Source organism: Plecotus auritus, assembly GCF_963455305.1.
Source record: "Plecotus auritus genome assembly, chromosome: 14".
Lineage (NCBI taxonomy): Eukaryota > Metazoa > Chordata > Mammalia > Chiroptera > Vespertilionidae > Plecotus > Plecotus auritus.
Window position 1 is genome coordinate 10,069,671 of NC_137780.1, and position 21,471 is coordinate 10,091,141.

At 43.7% G+C, this 21,471-nt stretch overlaps 1 protein-coding gene across 4 annotated transcripts in view; it reads left to right on the plus strand.

Moving 5' to 3' along the window:
- The window catches only part of ESRRG (estrogen related receptor gamma), a 458,151-nt gene that overhangs the window by 9,970 nt on the left and 426,710 nt on the right, over nucleotides 1–21,471 (plus strand). Inside the window, exon 1 of one of the 4 annotated variants that reach the window (XM_080650911.1) lies at nucleotides 17,306–17,432. The exons of 2 other annotated variants lie outside the window; for them this stretch is intronic. The gene's annotated coding sequence lies outside the window, so the exon portion shown is untranslated. Of the gene's footprint in view, nucleotides 1–17,305; nucleotides 17,433–17,628; nucleotides 17,718–21,471 lie in introns of those variants that run through there. One more of the 4 variants, XM_080650914.1, reaches the window with a different exon arrangement.

Genomic DNA, 21,471 nt, shown 5'->3' on the forward strand with positions numbered 1-21,471 from the left:
GTAAGGACATATATTGTTACAACACCAAAGTGAGTACAGGAGATTGCTGTGAGATAGGTCTTTAAAAATGGGTAAAGGTGTCCCAGTCACTGTGGCTCAGTGGTTGAGTGTCAACCTATGAACCAAAAGGTCACCAGTTTAATTCCTAGTCAGGGCACATGCCTGGGTTTCAGGCTTGATCCCTAGTGGGGGGGCGTGCAGGAGGCAGCCAAATGATGATCCTCTGTCATCAGTGTTTCTATCTCTCTTTCTCCATTCCTCTATCTCTAAAATCAGTAAAAACATATATATTTTTTTAAGTGGGTAGAAGTGGAATCAGAGCAGAAAAAAAATGAGCTTAGGGTGTTGTATATAAAGGCAAGAATGTGAGTAAAGACATAGAAGTGGGAAGAGAAAGCCTTTTTTGGGATAATGTCATAGAAGAAGAGTCGATAGCTGTATTGGGTCTTTAAAAACATGTCATCATTTGGTAGGCAGAAGGAACACATGAGCAGAGACACAAAGGACCAGAACAGTATGACATAACTCAGTGGTCGGCAAACTGTGGCTCGCGAGCCACATGCAGCTCATGAGCCGCGGTTTGCCGCTCTGTTGACTAATGAGTTTGCTGACCACTGGGATAGGGGCTTAATCACAAGGAACAACAACAGCCTGGAATTATTGGAATCGAGAGTCTAGGTCAGTGGTCGGCAAACTCATTAGTCAACAGAGCGGCAAACCGCGGCTCATGAGCACTGACATAGCTCAATGTAACTGAAGCTGCCCGTGTGATCTGCTTGGGGGAGGGGGACAGTCAAGTGTCAGAAATGAGGCTGGAGAGACTCAGGGACAGAACTACAGAGGGCCTTTTGTGCTCTGCAAAGCAATTTGGACCTTTGCCATGGGAAATTACTGAAGGGTTGTAAAAAGGGAGTGAAATGATCATCAGATTTGCATTTTAGGAAAATCACTCTCCTGGTAGTGTGAAGGATGTCCTTGCTAGGTTCATATCGGAGACAGGGTGACCAGTTAGCCATCCTACAAGTTTGCATGGGAGGCGATGAGGCACGAGCCAGGGCGTTAGAGGGGATTTAGTGCAGCGGGCAGTCTCAGATGATAGTTAAGAGGTAAAAAAGGACTGGCCACGGAACATAAGGTAAAAGTAAAAACCGAAGTGGACCATCCTAGTCTCTGGGCACCAGAGGGGTGGGGCGGGGGGCATAGGGGTTGGGGGAGGCAATGGTGTGGTCATGAACCCAGTTAGGAAGCACAGGAGTGTGGGAAGATGGCTGGCGGGGGCGGGGTGGCGGTTTCCTAAAGCAATGAGGTCTAATATCTGAGAGCCTCTGTGCTAGAAGGATGGTTGTCTTCCAAAGTCCTCCTTCACTTTCAGCTGAGAAAGGCCTGTCCATTTGGACTCTTCTAGGTGTCCCTCTGTCTTGGAGACAAGAATGGTCCTTCCTCTGGGTACAGAGAGGGCATCTCTCCCCTGAGGTTCTCCTGACTGCTACAGCAGAGAAGGGTGGGAGGGTCAGATAGTTCTTTCTGCTTCTGCCACTTCCACAAACTCCTTCAGCTTAAAATGCTAAGTATGGCCAGGGGCATATTTTGGGGTAGCATGTCCTGAGTTCTATTAGGATATATGAAGGGATTAAATAAAGACCGGGTTTTGGGGGGGCATGGGGTAGGCAATGAGGTACAGGGCGAGGCAGGAGAAATAAGTGGGGACTAGACTCTGAAGAACCTCATAAGCCACATTAAGGAGGTTTCTCTTTATTCTAAGAGGAATGGAAAGCCAATACAATGAAATAGATAAGATATGACCAGCATTTTTTAATATTTTTTTAAGATTTCATCTTACCTTCTGTGTGAAGAAAGTTGAGGGTCAGCCTTAGTGGATAATGCTAAACTTGTTAGTTCAGGTAAGAGATACTGATATGTTGAATTAGAGTTGTGACCATGGAGATGAAATGATTCATATTTAGAATTACATATGGTAGATGAGGGTGAATGAGGCATCAAGGGTGAACGAGGCCTCAAGGATGCTCCCTGTGCTCCTGGATGGACAAGATAAGAAACACTAGAAGAAGATGAGTTGGAAGAGTGAATGTTGAGGTACCTTGGGGGTATTTAGGAGCAGTCATTTCACTGTATATTCAGCATATTTCTATTTCTTCACACAGACCAGATTATAATTACTTTTGTGTCTGTGTCTGTTCCCCTTTATTAGAATGTGAGTGTCTCAAAGAAATGGAGCAGCATTTATTATTTTTATTATTTTTATTAATCTTATTAATTTTTGTATCCCCAGGACCTGTGGCTGTAATTTGCTCATAATATTTGTCCATTGTTTGTGAATAAATGATCTAACTGACCCCAAAGCTCACACAATTTCTCCCTCACCAGTAGGAAGTACAGGAAAACACTGGGAAGGCAAGTTGGGGCACAACTGTGGAGTGTTTTAAATCCCTGGCTAAGGAGTTACATTATGGCACACTGTAATTAAACCTTGAGTTTACCTTTACTTTCCAATCCAGCCTTTGTTTCAAATAATGCTTCTGTTATTTTAAAAACCATTGAATGTTTACTCAAGGGACACTCTCTCCTAAGTAAATCCAGTCCAACCAAGCTCTAGGAAAAGCAGAGATCATACAATAAAGATGAACTGGGCCCTCATGTTGCAGGATTCAATAAAATTAGGACGAATCTACAAGAAAAGGGTTGGCAGATTCTAAAGTAATGTAACCTTGCCTATTTCTTTTTCCCCTCTCTTTTATTTATTTTTTGTGTATATGTTTTTATTGATTGTAGAGTGAGGGGGAGAGAGAGAAATAACATAGATGTGAGAAGCATTGATTGGCTGTCTCCTGCATGCCCACTAATGGGGATTGAGCCTATAACTGGGGCATGTGCCCTGACCAGGAATTGAACTGGCAATTCCTCCGTGCATAGGGCAATGCTCAACCACCTGAGCAACACTGGCCAGGGCATCCCTCTCTTTCTTTTCATCTCATATTGCAGGTGAACATTCAGTCATTAGGGCAGATCTAGGAGGGATTCAGCTCTTTGCCTGGTCCATTGCTGGGTTATGTTCACAGCATGGATGTGAAGGAATTCATGTTAAAGGGCTACCACTCTTCCTTGGGGTCAGTATGATAGAACAGTATTTTGAATCTGTTGAATTTAGTTCTAACCATACTAACAGCTATCTATGGTGGAAAAAAGCTAACACTATAAAAGCCCTGTTTGGGATAGAAGGCGCCTAACTTTGGCTTGTGCAAGACCTTTTTTGAATTTAGTTTGTGCATAGTAATGAACGCTGCTGCTTTAGTTTCACCCTTTATTGGTTTCTTTGAAATAGATATTCATAAGGCCCCATCTCTCTCTTACCCCCACTTGAAGTATGCAGATAATCAAGGCCAGAATGTGTATTTTGTCCACCTTCATGTGCGTGTATGTGTGTGTGTGTGTGTGTGTGTGTGTGTGTGAGAGAGAGAGAGAGAGAGAGAGAGAGAGAGAGAGAGAGAGAGAGAGAGCACTTCATTCTCTTCCTTTGGAAGATTGTATAGTCCCTATCTAATGTGAGCAGAGGGGATAGTGGTTGGCCTGAATGAACCCATAGTTCTTCTTGTAGATCTTAAGGATGAGAATTAGAAGTGAGCATCATGTGACTGATGGACCAATCAGATTGATTTTCGTGACTCCCTGTGGCAAGCAGGACTAAATATAGCTACAGACTCCGAGGCCGAGTCTACACAGTGCAAAGGGTGGATCTGGCTGTTGTCCAGTAACTTCAGGCCACAAAGATGGCCAAGCTGAATGTTGGCCTTCAAGTTGTCTGTGTTTTCTGAAGCAGTTTTAGTAGAGTGGTTAGGAGCCCAGGATGCAGAATCAAGACTGCCTGGGTTCATTTCTTCCCGTGGACACTTACCCGTGGTATAGCCTTGGTTCTGTTTCTCAGTTTCCCCACGTTTAAGATGAGGATAATAACATACTTTCTGCATATGGTTGTTGGAATTACAAGCATTGGTATTGGGAAAATGCTTTGAATAGGGCCTGATGCATAGTAAGCACTAAATCATTTCTAGCTGCTGTTACTGCCTAGGAAATGCCCAAGATGTGGGCTTTACAGAGACAAAGATAGATTTGTGAAAGCAAGGTTAGTGCTACTTTTGGTCAAATGTAAAGAATTTTGAGCTTTTTGGTGAAGCATTACATACCTGTCACCTACTTGGCCTTTTAAACAGACTTATTTTAGAGACCGCTTTCTATAAATATTCTCTAAAGGTATCACAAGTATCAAAAATTATCTAGAGAAGTTGAAGATATCAGTGTCATTTAATGAAGGTTAAAAACCTCAAGATAATTTAGTTTTGGAAAAAGAAAGCCAAGGAAAATTTACTAGTCTGGACATGCAAATGGGTTTATTAACAATTAAAATAATATTGCCCAGTTAGGGGTGTGCAGGAGACAGGTGATCATTGATCTTTCTATCTCTCCCCCCTCCCTCCCTCTATCTCTTCCCTCCCCCTCCATCTCTCTCTCCCTCTTTAAAAAATAGTAATAACAACTGTTTATTGAGGGCACTTGTTAAAATTTTACTTAATTCTTTAATTTCATTTAATTCTTGAATCATTTAATTTTATTTAATCCTCGCACAATCCCAAGGAGCATGGCTATCTGTTTCCTTTCTGTAACTAAATTAAGGTTGAGAATGGCAGTGCAGCCTTTCAAGGAGCCAGAGCTGTGTAGCACAGAACTGGGATTTGAACGACAAAGCGCAGAGCCAGTGTTTTTACCTCTATGACATGTGTCCCTCTCTGTTGTGCAGAGTAAAAACGATCTTCAATATGGCATTTAAAACACTTCACATCCCCTGTAAGTTAAACATGTTTAAGTCCAAATTGTACAGGTAAGAAAATGGAAGCTTAATGAAATTGATTGATTTGCCCAGAATTATTTGGTTATGGAGTATCCCATCTGTAAGGTACCCAATTTTCTAATTTGTTTGTAACCATCTAGAACTAGATGTTCTTGTCAATCCCATACTTACCACTGACCAAGTGGGCCAATAGAGGGGGAGAGTCAGCAGAAACACCAATGGGAGGGAGATTCAAAGAGGGGGCAAATGGTGAGGATGTGGGGAGAAAGCAGACCTGTAACTCTCTGTTAGAAAATGTCTAACTTGGTTGCCACCTTCTCAGTGACTTGATGACTGTCTCCTTTTATTTTCTGTGTTTTTTTTAAATTAATGATGTCAAAATTATAAAAGAAAACATCTATGTTGGACTTTAATAAGAATATTCTGACAGTATGGGTGTTCAAACACTAAAGGGTTGTGAGGAATTGCTTTTCCCATAAGTTTGTAAAATACGGTATTCATTCCACCTGTTACTGTGTCATACTGTAAGTGTCATCAGGTCAAAACACTCAGCTTTTGGATAAAATTAGTCCAATAGATACTCTGGGAGTTAGCTCACTTCTTTAAATACATAAGGCAAGTCATGAGTTGTTATTAGTTTGGTTTGAATTAGTAGCAAATCATTATACTCGACTTGGGAACTTGCCAATGAGATGACAAGCAGAGTTAGGACCTGCCAGTGATTGCCATTATCTGTGCTGTTGGCTTCATCCATTCCTCTTAAGATAATTAAGATATTTATATCCATAAAATGGAAAAGTGCCTACCTTAATCTATTTTATCTATAACACCTACACAGAATCCAGACACTTTAACAGGCTGAATGTGAGATCAGGATCTTGGAAAAATACACATATTAATAAACCTCTCGTTCATTCTTCCCTCCTCTCTGTATCCACTTATACCAGAAATTACCATTGAGAAATAGTCCATGGATTGGACATCAGTCTGCTATAAATTCATTAGTTTATTCATTCATTCATTTCTTCATTCATTCATCAGATTTAACAACAAGCAGCTGTTAAATATCAGACACTGTGCTGAGTAGTGAATGAAACGTACAAAGGTCTGTGGGCTAATGCAGCTTATATTCTAGTGGAGAGACAGTGAGCAATATAAAGAGGTAAATATATAGCATATAAGATTATGATAAGTGCTATGAAAATGAGAATAGGGAAGGGGTTATGAAATGTTTGGGAGGGTGAAAATCAGAACAGGTGGATAGGGAAGGCATCCAGGAAAGAAATTGACTTTTGACTTCAGACCTGAAGGAAGTGAGGCAGCCAACCCCACTGAAGCCTGGGGGAAGAGCACTCCAGGAGGAAGGAACAGCAGTCGGAGGTGCCCTGGGAGGAGCACACCTGGCCTGCTTGGGCAAGGAGGACAGTGAAGCTGGGGCACAGAACAGGACGACGAACCCAGGAAATGCAACAGAGAGGTTATGGGGTGGGGTGAGGACTCTACCTGGTTTCTTCTGAACAGGTTAAGCTGTTGTATGGTAAAGAATAAGACAGAAAGCCAGGAAAATGTTTTGAAAACTGTGGAGAGAGTTGAATACCGGTTCGAGGTATTCGTTTTTGATTTGGTAAGTGATGGGGAGGTACTGAACTTATTTTTTTTAGTCACAGCAATAATATTATCAGAGTCAGGAGTGGCACGCTTTAAATAGAGTTCACCTCAAATGGGCCACTCTATTTATGAAGATTTTTATCTATATAAGCACATAAATATGTACATATAAATTTCCACAGCCAAAGGAAAAGGTTGTATTTTATGGCATAAAATTATATATTTTTGGCTCTGACCCAGCAGTCATAAAATCTAACTATTTCCAAGCATAACATCTTAAATAATCGTATGCAGGCAATACGATGGCCTTGTGCATAAGTAGCTAATACTGAATTTTAGGGGAGTTTTAAAAATATATTTCAGCATTAAGTTTGGGCCTAGAGACAGTCATATATCTGATAGGTTACTTCTCCGTGAACTTTCAGTCCCACTGTCTACAATGAAATATTTGTAGATGCATTTAAATGCAACTGTTAAGGAAAACTTGAACCTTTTCCTATGTCTGTTGCTTAATACAACAAACTTTCCAAACTAGGGCCAAGGAGGAAAAAGTGCAATATCTATGCATAAATTTTAGCTCCCAAGTCAAAGGAGATGACTCGAAATCACTCTCAAGGAAGCGCTGGCATTGAATTCAGACATGAATAGTTGAGTTGTAGTTTGAATGCTGGTTGATGTCACTACTAATAAAAACTGCAGCCCACGCTGTTAATTCAAAGCAGAAAAGTTGGAGTCATGCGAAATCTGGTGGGCATGAGCAAGGGGCACCTTATCAGGTGTTCTTGGAAAAAGGAGACTTGCGTACTGTACTGTTATTTACTTATCTCTAAATTTCCTGATATAACCTAACAGAATGGCAAAATTCTCCTTTTTTCTTTTTCTTTTGGTTCTAAGATTAAGCCAGACCATTAACATTGGCCACAGGATACGGAAAATAGTGAAAGTTTGAATTCTGCTGTAACATCTCTTCTTAGCTTGCAAAATAGATGCATATAAGGACAGTGAATAATCTAACCAATATATCCCGATCTGTTTAAACTGTCATTGTCTTAAATTTCTCTTTTCCACATAGGTGGTAAACTGAGGGAGAAGGAGACCAATTTTTAAAGCATGATAGGCATGTAGAGTATGGTGAAAACATAACATTAGACACAATCTATTGTTTGCCAGTAATTTTTACAGTGTAATCCACTTCAGAGTGACAGATGTGCATTTGGCGCAGTTCAAAGTCAAGCAAAGAAGGTTGTCAAGGTTAAGGCAGTAAGGCTGCAGACCAGGTCATGGTTGTAAGGGGAGGATAACAAAATTGAAAGCCAATGTCCCATGTCAGCAAAACTTCAGGCCAGTCAAGCAACGTGTAACAGGATAGCTGATATTACTAAGAAGATTGCTAAGGGAATTTTTGTTTCAGAAAATCCCTCTCCTGCTAAGTGAGGCTGTTTCTCCTAGAAACTGGGAACTTTTCTTCTGTTATATTCTGTACCTAAGGCAAAACCTATGCCTTTTGCTATCCTGTCAAACCATTTTATAATTAACTAAATACTTTCAGGAACTAGTCATAAAAATCACTTAAAAAAGCACACAAAACAACATAAAACATGGAGGCCGGGGGGGGTGGTAGTGGTGGTGGTGATGTGTGTTATAAACCGAGGACTTTGGAGCTGTGATGGAGCAGGGAGGGTCAACAGAGAGGAGGTCTGACCTTCATACTGCTCTTCACTCACAGAACCTCCCCTTTGACTCTTGCATATTTAGATCCCAAGTACCATTACTTCCAGAACTTGGTTTCCTTGCTTGAAAGTTGTTTGACTGTTGTTCAGAGACTATTGCATTTAAAAACTTCTAAATATCAGGATTTCTTTTTTGTCTTTGGAAGAAAAGATGGTTTTTTATTCTTAGCAACGATGTCTACCATTTTGGTTGCCAATCTGGGTTGGGGCATTCATGTTTAATTTCTACACAGACAACCTAATTCACCACAATCTGATTCAGTCCCTGTGATTTAGTTCTTAAATAATCATTATATGGCCTCAGGTTTATTTTATTTATCTAGAAAGTGAAATAAGGTGAAGGAGACACCCTCTAGGAGACACAGCCCAACTTCACATGCTTACAAATCATAGGCCAGAGACACTGAGATTACTAGGTTGGGGCAGATACTGGGCTTATCACCCATGAGCAGGAAGTTTAAGCAGGAGACTTAGTGCACTGAATCTGTTACCATGGAGACTGGTGGATGCTCCTGTACATCAGGGGAGTCCAGAGACTGGTAGGTGATTGTTATTCCAACCAGCCACAGAGTCCATGGAGGACCCATGAGCAGCGACTATGGCTTTAGGGAGGACCCATGCATGGACCAGCATTCAGGAGCGATTCCATCTAATTAAGGCTCAGGAGGTGAACAGCTCAACCCAAATCTTGGTCCCGCTACTTACTAACTCCTGGCTCGGACCAAGTTATTTAATCTCTCTAAACTCCAACTTCTATATATTCTAAAAAAATAAAATACTGCCTGCCTTCTTGGGTTATAGTGTTGCTAAAATAAGAAAGCACTTAGCACGTGCCAGAACCACAGTAGGAGTGCAACATAGGATAACAAAATAATTGGTTATGAGGGTTATGGATAGAGCAAAGTGGGGATTTGATGATAGGAAGAAGGAATTCAGTTACTGGATTTCCATACCCAGTCAGCACAAGACCAGAAGAATGAGAATAATGACATGATATTTAGCCTTCTTGGATCACCTGTGACTAGGGGTCAGGATAGACATTGCTCTTGGAATGGAACCTGAATTTGCAAGTGGGTCTGATGGGGTCTTTAGAAATGAGAGGGTCACTGGGACTAGCAGTTAGATGGGATTGCACTTTAATTATGCAAATGAATTCACATGGAACCATGCTTCACCCACGATCCTTCCAAAGCTCTTTCCTAGAGACTAAGATGTCATGCGAATTTTCCCCAAGATTTGTTACTCACTAGAGAAGGGTCATTGGTAAAGAAGAGTTTTATGATGAATTTCAAATTGTAGGGTTTATGAAATTGTGGGGTATTTTTGTTGTTGTTGTTGTTGCAAAATGTCAGATCTGACATGTATTGTGAGTGGGAAAACTGCTTTTCATCACACAGGAACCTCACCGTTTTCTTCCAGTTCTTACCAAGCCCAGTGCCCTGTGCCACTCAACACTTGCTGCTCAAGACCCTTGCCTTCCTCATTCTCCACTTTAGGACACTTCCATTCTGTGGCTTCAAAGCCTTGCTTGGGGACCAGTCTGCTGATAGGATAATAATATCTCGCTCTCACATAGCCCATTATCAGTTACAAAGTGCTTTGCCCCTTTGATCTAATTCTTATCTCCCCCCTTAACTCTTTTCTCTTATTCCATAGGTTGCCTTTGTATTTTATGGGTTGTGTCTTTTGCTGTGCAGGACCTTTTTAGTGTGATGTAGTCCCACTTGTTTATTTTTGGTTTAAATTTGGTTTGGGGACTTAGACTCTACAAGTAATTGATACCTTGGACCAAGCTTGGGAGCAGAGAAACTAGAATAAAAATAAGAAATTGGGCTAATATTTAATTCAGTTTGTGTCTTGTCAGTTTGAAATTGTAATGGACAACTATATCTTTTTTAAAAATTGTTATTTATTGATTTTAGAGAGAGAGGGAGGAATGGTGGGAGAGGGTAGGAGAAGGAGAAAGAAAGAGAGAAACATTGATTTATTGTGCTGCTTATTTATGCATTCAATTGGATGTGTCCAGTTGGGATGTTTTGGACCTAAGCATTCATACCCTTTCCCTCCGCCTTTTCCTTACTAGCAGGTTCCTCTTCCCATAACAAAAATCATGGCTCCATAGACACTGGGTGAGTGAATGAATGATTGGATGTTAGAGGTTTGGGCTTCATGTCTATAGAGTAATGGAAGGTTAACTGGTCGGGCTTCCCATGCCAAGCCTGTCCTGTGGACAAGCCCTCCCCCCTGCCTCCCCAAATAGAGTTCACAGAGAAAACCTGGGTAAGCCTCAGTTCCCGTTCCTGACCTTCTTCCCAGGGAATCCGAGTCAGCCTGGTCTGCTGTGTTCTCAGTAAGTGCCTGGGCGAGTCTGATGGGCCGCCCTTTTGTTACCTACTTCACTGACCAACCAAGGTTGCCTGGATTCATTGAAAGATGCTATTTTTGTTAATTGAAGTGCGGCCATAAAGGAATGATACTGGTTTTCTTGTGTGAGTCCTAAACCAGCTACAAAGGGGATATTAAAAGAGGAATTCCCAAAATGTCTAGAGCAATCACAGGTAGTTCCGTGTCCTTCCCAGGTGTCTGTTTTGTAAAGATATGCTCATTTGGATGTTTGGTTTCTGGTGTGTTTAATAAATACCAGTTTCATGACTGAAAGAGCCTCACTTCACAGATGTGGTTCTTCTGGATGGAAGGAAAGCACATGCCCTGGCCGGTTTGGCTCAGTGGATAGAGCGTTGACCTGTGGACTGAAGGGTCCCAGGTTCAGTTCTGGTCAAGGGCACATGCCTGGATTGTGGGCTCGATCCCCAGTAGGGGGTGTGCAGGAGGCAGCCGCCGATCAGTGATTCTCATCATTGATGTTTCTGTCAGTCTCTACCTCTCCTTTCCTTTCTGAAATCAATAAAAATATATTTTAAAAAAAGAAAGGAAAGCACACCTGGCATGCATTTGCTGTGATGTCATTGTGACTCTGTGTTTGGAGAGGAATCGGTTGACTGAGTCATCTTCCAAGTGCCATGCCATCATCACCCCGGCTTACCGTGAATTATTCACAGCACTTTGACCTTGACAGGGAACAGCTCTGCACGGGTGCCAAGCATTGTTAGGACAGAGTGGAGGAGCCCTTGTGAAATGGGGGAGGACCCAGCGAACATGTGCTGTGAACTGCCTTCCGTTAGAATTCTATGGGACATTTCTCAGAATATAGTTTGACCTGTGGAGAACCTCAACTCGGGCAATGGTTGACATTGCACTTCAAAGGTCTGCTGAATTTTGATGTCTTGGCTTGCTCTGGTCACAGGGAGGAGAGAGGGAGGTGGCATCCCAAAAATGCTCACCAAGGAGGTGAGTTATGAAGCCTGAGGTTGGGCTCACTCTCGCCACCCTCTGGTGATCACCTAAACACTGATGCTCCAGGGACCATTCCTTGCGGATGGTAGGGCAAATATTAAAGGGAAAATGCAGGTGGTAAGACGTTGAATGACTTGCCCAAGGTCACAAAAGCAGGAAGAGGTTGAAATTAGACTCACACTCAAATGTCCTGACTCCAAATTTAATGTTCTTTCCATGACACTGACTTTCCTCTGCTGGTTCAGCAACTGGCAGGGCCACATAACTGAGAACATAGTCATTAACTGTGGCATCAGGTGACATCTTGATTATTTTTTCCAGTTGAACCTGGATGCCAATGAGAACTCTTTCTCCCTTCTGAACCCAGGAGTGAATGCTGCTATCAAACATGGGAAATAGAGAAATGATTACAAATCATAGGCCAGAGACACTGAGATTACGCTGTACACCTGAAAGTAACATAAAATAATATTGAATGTGAAATAATATTGAATAATTGAAAAATAAAATTAAAAAAAGCCTGAAGATGAAAGAACTCCAGAAAACATTGAAAAAAATATATATTAATCATTGAAGCTTTTATTGTGTCTCAAGGCCATCATTCTAAATATTGGTGGTTTTTAATACACTATTCATGTTGTAGACAGCATGGCATTTGGCTTAAATAATTGTGTTAGTCTCTTAAATTCAGTTTTGAAATAAACTATTCTGTCAGTGGTTCTTGACCTTTCCAGAGTCATGAACCCTTCTGAGAATGTGATGAAAGTTATGAGTTTTCTCTTGAGAACATTGCCCATGTACACAAACACACATGCGTGCGCGCACGCGCGCGCGCGCACACACACACACACACACACACACACACACACACACACACATTTTGCCTACAACTTCAAGGCTTCTTTAATTCATCCACGAATTCCAGGAGCTGTCGTGGAGTCTTGGTTGAGGATCCCTGCCTTACATGAGATTGTTTTCATTCTTTCATGCCAGAGGCATGGTATCCATTTCTATTTTAACTAAATGTTCTAATGGACTTGATCCTAGTCAGTTGATTAACTGTAATACTTTCGCACAGTTTGTACCATGTTTTTGAGTCTGGACTAGGACAGGGTGATGAATCTGCACAGCCATCCTATTCTAATTCCTCCCTTAACTACCTGCAGGACGTTGTGAAGTAAATAACTAACAAAATGTAGCAGAAATCAACTTAGATTCTCAGCCAGGGGACCTGAGTTCTTGTGTTCATATGCTCTACCAACTTTAACATTTTTTTAGAAACACAACTCTGGTGTACTGGTAAAATGAGGCACATCTGCCATAATATTTGGTTGTATTGGTAGAGTGCCTTCACTTTGGCTATTTCATTTATCCTAACAAAGACTTGGTGAGAAGGTCAATGAGTTATAAGCATTCAGTGCATACACATAAGTAAGAAAAGGAAAATGGTAGTTGGCTTGCTCAAAGGTAGTTACATCAGGAAAGATGTGAGAGGTCCCATTCTGGTTCTAGTTCCCAGACAGACCTGTGCTCCTCAACTAGCTTCATGGTTTAATTCAAGCTCACATGAGCCTAAGGCAGCTGGGCAAAAATGGTTGGACCCATTCATATCAAATGAAGTCTCTATTACAATCTGACTGTGCTAGAAAGTTATAGGGAAGTATGAGTGATGACTAGAAACATTTGGTTGACATGGTGGGCTACTGATACTCTGTTATTAATCATTTATCTCAGATAAGTGGGGCCATCATGTCAAAGGTAAATCTGGAGATATTTTTGTATATAGATTTTTTTTTTCTGAGCTACCCTTAACTGTGCTAGGAATTAGAAATATGATCTTTGTTAACTTTACCTGAGCCCCCTCTCCCCAGCATATTTTTGTGTTCTCCAAAAGAACATCCTCTTTCACACTTGTAGAAACTTAGAGCTAGAGGAAATTTAGAAATTAGTTAAATAGTCCCTGTGCAAGAAGGAAACTGAGGCCCAGGATGAAGTAAGATGCCACAGGACACAACAGCTAATCAGTAACAAACGCAGGATAAGTTCTCAGGCCTCCTGACTTATTTTCCTATCTTTAGGCAGAAAAATTAAAATTTTGACATTCAGAAAATTCAAAATATAAGCAGGAAAAGGCTCATAACAGCTAAAAAATTGTAATAAGTTTACAATTGCTTCCCACATACTATGATTATATGTATGTTCACCTTTCTTGCCTCCACACACTCTCATTAATTGCACCTCACAAAATATGCTTCTCCCAACTAAATAATTTCACCTTTGATCTCCTTGGTTGTTTCCTAGGGTCTGTCCGAAATATGGATAAATACGCTTGCAATTTCTCCAATTTAAAGGATAAAACTTCGCTACCTAAAACTTTCAATTTCTGTCAAATTGAAAATTGTCACCAAGCTCTCCAAAGGGTATTCTTTTTTTGTCAATTAGTGCAGCAGAAGCTATTTAAGGAGAGCCAGTGTTGTACTTGGGTCCATGCTAGACCTACCGGGAGAGTCAGGGGAAAACGCATAATCCTGTCAGAAAAGATATAAGAGATGTGAAGAGACAAAAAATAAATAGCCCTCGCTGGTTTGGCTCAATGGATAGAGTGTCGGCCTGCGGACTGAAGGGTCCCAGGTTCAATTCCAGTCAAGGGCACATGCTTGGGTTGCGGGCTCTATCCCCAATAGGGGGTGTGCAGGAGGTAGCCGATCAATGGTTCTCTCTCATCATTGATGTTTCTATCTCTCTCTTCTCCTGTCCTCTTTGAAATCAATAAAAATATATTAAAAAAATAAATCCCACGAACAGTGAAGGAGCAGTGATGTCATATGTAGATATGAACAGTGTGGAATAAAGAGAATGATCAATACACCCAAGAATAGTAAGTAATGGCTTTGTGGGCAAAGTAGGATTGGAACTTGGCCTTGACCAATGCATAGACTTTGAATAACAAAGGGGCAGATCAAGGTGTTTAGTGCTGGGGCAATGGCACTGGAGTAGGAGCTAACACTGGGGAGGAGATGGGCAGTGGGTGACCAGCCCCACAAAGCAAACCTGCAAGATGCCAGTCATTGGGAAGAAAGTTGAATAGGTAGGTAGGTAGGTAGGTAGGCTGGACAAGAGCTTGATAGTGAGGAATCCCAGCTGTGTAACTTTGGGCAACTTACTTGACTTCTCTGTGCCTCCATTCCTTTGGGAAAAATGGGAATAGCAATCATCCCTCTCTCGTGTTGTTGTTGGGATGATTTAGAGTTACATGTTCTATGCACTAGGGGAGGTTAGAACAGTGCCTTCCAAGTGTTCGTCCACCTTAGTAAGCATTTCCATGCCCTCTGGATTTGGATGGGGAGTTAACGCAAATAGGCTACAACAGTATTAACTATTCTATTTAGCATGAAGCCAGAAAATAAAGACTTGAAAGTAGTCTGAGGAGTCTGGACTGAATGAACAACAGAGCTGTTCTAAGACAATTGGATTGAGAAAATCTGCGCTTAGAAGGATCTCTTCAAACCTCCGGGGAACTGGGGTACTCCACCAGTGCCCTTTGCTGGCAACTCAAACCTCTCAGCCCGGGGGAAGGGGACCACATGCAGGTGGATGGGTGACAAACAGCAGGGAAGGCATTTGGGGAAAAAAAAAATGGTTTTCAAGGTATTAAAGTGAGTCCAATTTTTATGGTTCTCCCTCTTTGCAGTGGGCCTTTAAGGGTCCAGTTCTGAGGTTAATAAGTAAAAAAACTGGAGAACCAAGTTTGGTAGATTGAATATTAACGAGCCCCTCTTGGGTAGTTACTAAGACGTCAGTAAGGTGGAGAGGTGATGCCACTCTGGTTCCGAAAAGGCCTTTGCCTGATCTGGAATGTCCTCGGCACTGATAACCTTCCAGCACCGGCCAGACTGCACCAGTTCTTCCTCTTGCCTGTCTTTTTCTCAGTGATAACTTGGCATTCCAGGGCAACAGATAAGCAGCGGCCCATGAGTTATGTCTGATTGTTAAGGGTGGAGGGGCACCTTTCAGTTTTGGAATCTGTCTACTGGTCCATAGTTCTGAGACCCTCTGAAGTTTGAATGAGAGGCTCTTCCCCAGTTCTTATCTCTTGACCTTGCATAACCACTATGTCTTCCCTATGGAATTTGCTAGGGATTCTTGGTCTGTGACTTGAAAGGGAAGAGATCCAACAAGCTCCTTTCATTAAACTTAGCCAACCTCTGAAATAGGTAAACTATTTTTAAACCGCTGGCAGCTGTAGTTGATCTTGGATGAGTTTGAAAATCTTTGCTTTTCAGATCTGACACTCTCCCCCATGCTTTGTTATTTGTTATTATTATTTTTTTGCAACCTTGGCTTTTACTGTCATCTTTCAGGAATTTGGAGTCAGTAGCACAGTGACTTTACCAATGCATGATGATGACCAAGGTCAACAAGAGACTTGGAGGGGATGGGGGTGGGGGGAATTCCAAAACCCATTCTACTACTCCAGATGAGGGATTAGTAATAAAGCAGGGAGAAATACTTGCCAAAGCTGACACTAGATTTTTATTTTTCTGTACTGTCCACCTGGTGATTCATATACACAATATTATGAGGAATAGAAGCTACAGAAAATACACCACACAATGTACAAATAGCACAAACTCGATATTATAAAGAAGACGTCATCACGCCGCCTCCGTTACATTTTCACATTTGCAGAAGTAAATAGTAAAGGTTATACTTTGAGACCTTTCCTACTGATTCTAGGGAACAGTATTACAAAAATGACAAATCCAGTGATTAGCCGGCAATCATATCGTTGTATTAAAAAAAAAAACTTTCCTGGCTGGTGTCGAAGAATTCAATTAAAATCTTATTATCCTTTCTGTCCTTTCCGACTGCCCCGGGTAGGTCAGGTGCCAGGAGTCCCCCAATTTCCCAGTGCCTCTGTGCAGCCCCTCATCTAGGGGCCGGGGCTTGGCTCGCTCTCTCTCTCTCCCCCCTCCCCGTCCCTCCCTCCCTCCCTCCCTCCCCTGCCCCCTCCCCATTTTTAAAAGGCTTTAAAGAACATCTCAGGGAGACAAAAATAGCTCCAGTTGTGAGAGGCCTACACCGTGGGAAGGCAACAGAGAGATGCAAGTCAGCAAGTGGCAGCCGAGAACATGAGGGTCCGGCCCCGTGTGGATGTGCCTGGCAGTCCTTGTGCAGATCCTGGGCCTGGGCCTGGTGGGTAGGAGGGCAGCTGGGTTCTCTGCGGGGAGGTGGGCCAGGCAGCTCTGGGGTCCTGGCATCCATCAGATCCGATGGAAGGATGGGAACCCCAGTGTTGGGGGCTGCAGCGCTGGCTCCGGCTTCCCCTCCCCCCAGGTTTTTAAATGTTATTTTGCCCAGGCGGGGACTGGCGCCGGTCAAAAGGAGCAGTTGGCACTGAATGTCACCCTGAAGGTAAAGTGAAAGACAAAAGATGAACGCATGCTTGCTTTCCGTTTGCAGCGGCTGCGGCAGCGGCGGCTGGAGCAGCAGGATTTAAAGGGGAAAAAAACCCTCCCGCCCAGACACACACCCAGAGGTGCCCTTTCTGCAAACGCAATAATGCCATCGAGTCATGACCGTGCTGGGAATTTGGGGGGCTCCTAAAAAAATATCGATTTTTTTTTTAAAGAAAGAGAGGGAGGGAGGGAGAGAGCGAGAGAAACGCATGCAAACAGAAACGTGCACATACCACGTACCCACCCGAGGAGACCCCGGCAGCCTGGCTCTTCTCTGGCCAAGTTATCATTGAGAAAACAGACAGGCATCATGACGTCCCGGGTCACAGGGAGTGCGGACCGACGCTACCAAGAGCAGAGGGAGGCGCCCGGGCGCTCCGGCTAGCGGCGGGCGCCCCTCGGCCCCTGCAGCCCGGCTCGGTGAGTGACAGCCGCTCGGGACTCAGACCCGTGGCCAGGCCTGCGCCTCCCGTGCGCAGGGGGTCCGGTGGGGGGCCGTGCCCTTGCTCGCAGCGGGCTAGCCCGCACCCCCTCGCCGCCCGCCGAGGTCGCGGGAGCCTGGCGAGGAGGAGGCGTGTGTAGGACGCACAGTGTCCCTGCATGGGGGTTCGTAGACTTTCCCAGCCAAAGGCACCGCGGGGCTGGCTCCTTTAAAACCCCCGACGTCTCACCTGGTCCCCCCGCCGCAGTTGTGACCCTGCCAAGGTAACTGGTCCCGATCCTTAGCATCAACATCTGCAGGCTGACATCCCCGCGGGGGGCATTCTGGATTTGCAGTCCTGGTGGAAAGCCCTTTGCCACCTCCCTCCCCCCTTCACTTGTTTAGAGTGTTTTGGAGAAGAAAAAAAACACAGCAGCACCCCCCTCCCCCAATAACATGGCCCTAAGTACTGTCCGCCTCTGTAGAAGCGCCTCACCAAGACTGCAAACCTGCCAGTGTGTGCTCCAGACACACACAAATCCTAAAAGCAAGGATTTGTTCCTTCAACACCTCTCCCATCCCCCTCCTGGATAGAGACTTTGGTGCTGGGCAGCAAAGTGAGGGCAGAGTTAGGGCAGCAGGACCGGAAGGGGTGGGGGGAGCCCTCTGGTCTTCCTCAGCCAAGGATGGGAGCGGGGGAGAGGGGGGCTGCAGGAGTTGAGGGCTGGGAAGTCCTGTGATTGCTGCTGCTGCTTCCTAGGTGTCTCCCTCCTGTCCTCTGCGCCTCACTCCCTCTCCCCACCCCCTTCCCCTTCCCCTTCCCCTGGGGGCCTCAGAAGTTGCTGGGAGGTCACCAACCACCATTTGAAGTATTTCAGACCACCTCCCCTTGGCTACCCCTCAAGTCCTGAGAAGCATTTGCAGGGTAGAACCCGCCCCCTCTCATCGCCCCCTGTTTGGTGATGGAAGATTCTTAGAGAAAGACACAGAGGGCAAAGCTTCTCTTCTCTCCCTTCTGCACGCCTGCCCTCCCCCTTTCCCAATCTTAATGAGCAATTCTGGAAGCGTCCGGAAGGGCCTGGAGAAAGCCCCACAGTGCCTGGGTGCTGGGGAATGGTTGTGTGTGTTTGTTTATTGTGCTGGCTTCGGTCTTGTTGTGGATGGCCACATGGGTCTGCTTAAGCGGGGGAAGCACGTTTGCTGTGTTTGTGTTGTACTACCAGAACCAGTGGCCGTACAACCCGACGCAGACACACGCAGAAAGCAAATGATTCTGCTAACACAGACCAGAGGGCAATGCTGAAAATAGCACCTTCTCTCTCTATCTCATAAAAAAAACAGAGAGAGAGAGAGAGAGAGAGAGAGAGAGAGAGAGAGAGAGAAATTCTCAGCGTGTGAGTTCACAGAAGTTGCTGTTAGGTCCACATATGACCTCCCACTACTTTCATAACACTCCTGCTTAATACTTTAAGTCAAGATCAAGAGACCTGTGGGGGTTTGGAAGTGCTGGGAGCAGCTGAAGACTTGGGCTGGTTGTGAAGAGAAACTCTCCTTTGTTTCTCCTGCTGCCCAGAGACCAAATGGGGGCGTGTGTTTGGAAGATGCCCAAGTTCAGAAGCAGCAGGCAGGAGGGGAGGCAGGGGATGGGGTTGGACTTGGTGTCAGGATTCTTCTTTTTATCTGTCCAGTAGATAGGATGTTATCAACATGAGTTCACCAGGCGGTGTCATTGTGGGAAAAGGAGGGAAATTCGAATAGTTCTCGAGTTCTCAAATCTGAGCTGAGGAGTAGCCCATAGAAAGAAAGGACATAGAAACCTTGATGGAGGCCAAGTGCCTTTGATAGGGCCTCTTCCTTCAAATCAGGAAAGGATCACGCATGTTATGGAGCTGGCCTAGATGACTTACAGACATGCTTGTCTGCTATACATGACTTTGTTATTTTTACATATCTCATAACTCTTGAAACTCCTGTTACGTGGAAGGAGAAGTGTGTGTATTGAGCGCGGTATCATAGAGATAACGTGGTCCGTGGACTGGGGTGGTGAACATTGATAGAAAGATCATTTATGTTCTTTAATAAATCCAGATAGCACTGAAACCTTCACGCATGGTATATACCGAAACCTACTAGCCTTCTTTCAGGGGAGTAAAGGAACTTTCTGATGGGTGGGGTTGTGCTTTAATGAAATAGAGCCCATCCATCGATTAGGTCCCCAGGTGTGTGCCCCTCAATTTACACTGAGTGGCCAGATTATTATGATCTCTGAACGCATAATAATCTGGCCACTCAGTGTATATCCTATATAATAAAAGGCTAATATGCAAATTGTCCCCTCGACCAGGAGTTTGACCAGCAGGCAGGCTGGCTAACTGCCCATGTCCCCTCCCTCTGGCCAGGCTGGCCGGACCCCACCCATGCACGAATTCATGCACTGGGCCTCTAATACACACACACACACACACACACACACACACACACATACACACACACACACACACACACACACACACACACACACACACACACACTGAGTGGCCAGATTATTATGCATTCAGAGATCATCATAATCAGGCCACTCAGTGTATTCTGTACAGTTTTTTCCAGAAATTAAAAGGTTAGCATGAGAGGGCTATGTTCTCATTTTCCAACCCAGCACCACTTATTACTTACTGCACCAGTATTTCGATATGAAGTGATCGTCAAGATAGTTTTTCATTTTGAGTTCTGAACTTAAATCAGCATGCAAATGGTAATGGCAGGGACAGCAACCATGCAGACAGTTGAAGGGCTGTGAGGGAAAATGCTGCTGAGAACATTTCGGGCTGTTCTCAGTTGCCTTGTTTATGGGGACATTGCAGTTGCAGCTAGAATTTTAGCAAGAGCCTGTCACAGGTAATGGGCTTATGTTTGAAAAGGATCCTTAGGTGTCTCTTGTTACTTCCTCACAGACATGCCATGCACCTTAGCTAAACACTCAGGGCAGAACTTTTGTGATGCTTCACGACATTTCACATGTAGACAAATCCCCAAATCAGTGTGTCACAGGAAAGGGGGTTAATTTATGAGCTTCTCCTTTTGTTTACAGATGTATCGATACAAGTAGATTAGTCTTGTTTTATTATTATTATTTTCAATACGCTTTTTAAAAATTGATTTCGGAGAGTAAGGGAGAGGGAGAGAGAGATAGAAACATCAGTGATGAGAGAGAATCATTGATCGGCTGCCTCTTGCACACCCCCTACTGGGGATCGAGCCCGCTACCCAGGCATGTGCCCTGACCAGGAATCAGACATGACCTCCTGGGTCATAGGTTGATGCTCAACCACTGAGCCACGCCAGCCGGGCTTGTTTTATTATTTTTTAATGCCTTGTGTGTTTGGCTGTGTTAAATGCAAACAAGTTATATTTGAGGAAGTTCAAGTTTGCCTTCCTTATTGACTTATGAAATTGGTTTTAATTAGACATGGAAAATCTCATTATCCTAGCGGAGGGATTTATGGTAGGACAGAGGAATTCTGTCTTAGTATCAACATGGTTGGGACACTGCGGAAGGAGAGTTAGAGGGAAAATGCCAAGAGCCAGGTTAATGAAGAAAAACACTGGTGAGATACTTTTGAATAATAGATAGGCGATGTGATGGTCAACCACAAGATAAAATTTTTATACAGGACTTTTATGGCTTTAAACAGGCTGCATTGTAAACTAAGCTGACTGCTCTATGAAGTCATTTATAGTTTTCAATTATTTAACATTTCTGGCTAACTTATCTTCTGTGGTCGTCTTCTGTACCCATCAGAAATACGGATGGTAGTCATTGCTTGTTGTCAGTGTAGGGACTTTACAATGGAGCTGGGTTGAGTTCTAACTTCTCGCAACAACAGTTACAAAGAAGGCACAAAGGGGAAGAATGTTATGTAAACAGATGGAACCCTATAAAGTGGAGATCCCTCCCGCATCCACAGTACCTAACACAGTCTGCGTTATGCTCGTTAAGAAACCCCGGCAGTACCTGCCTTCTAGGAACTGTGCATTTGG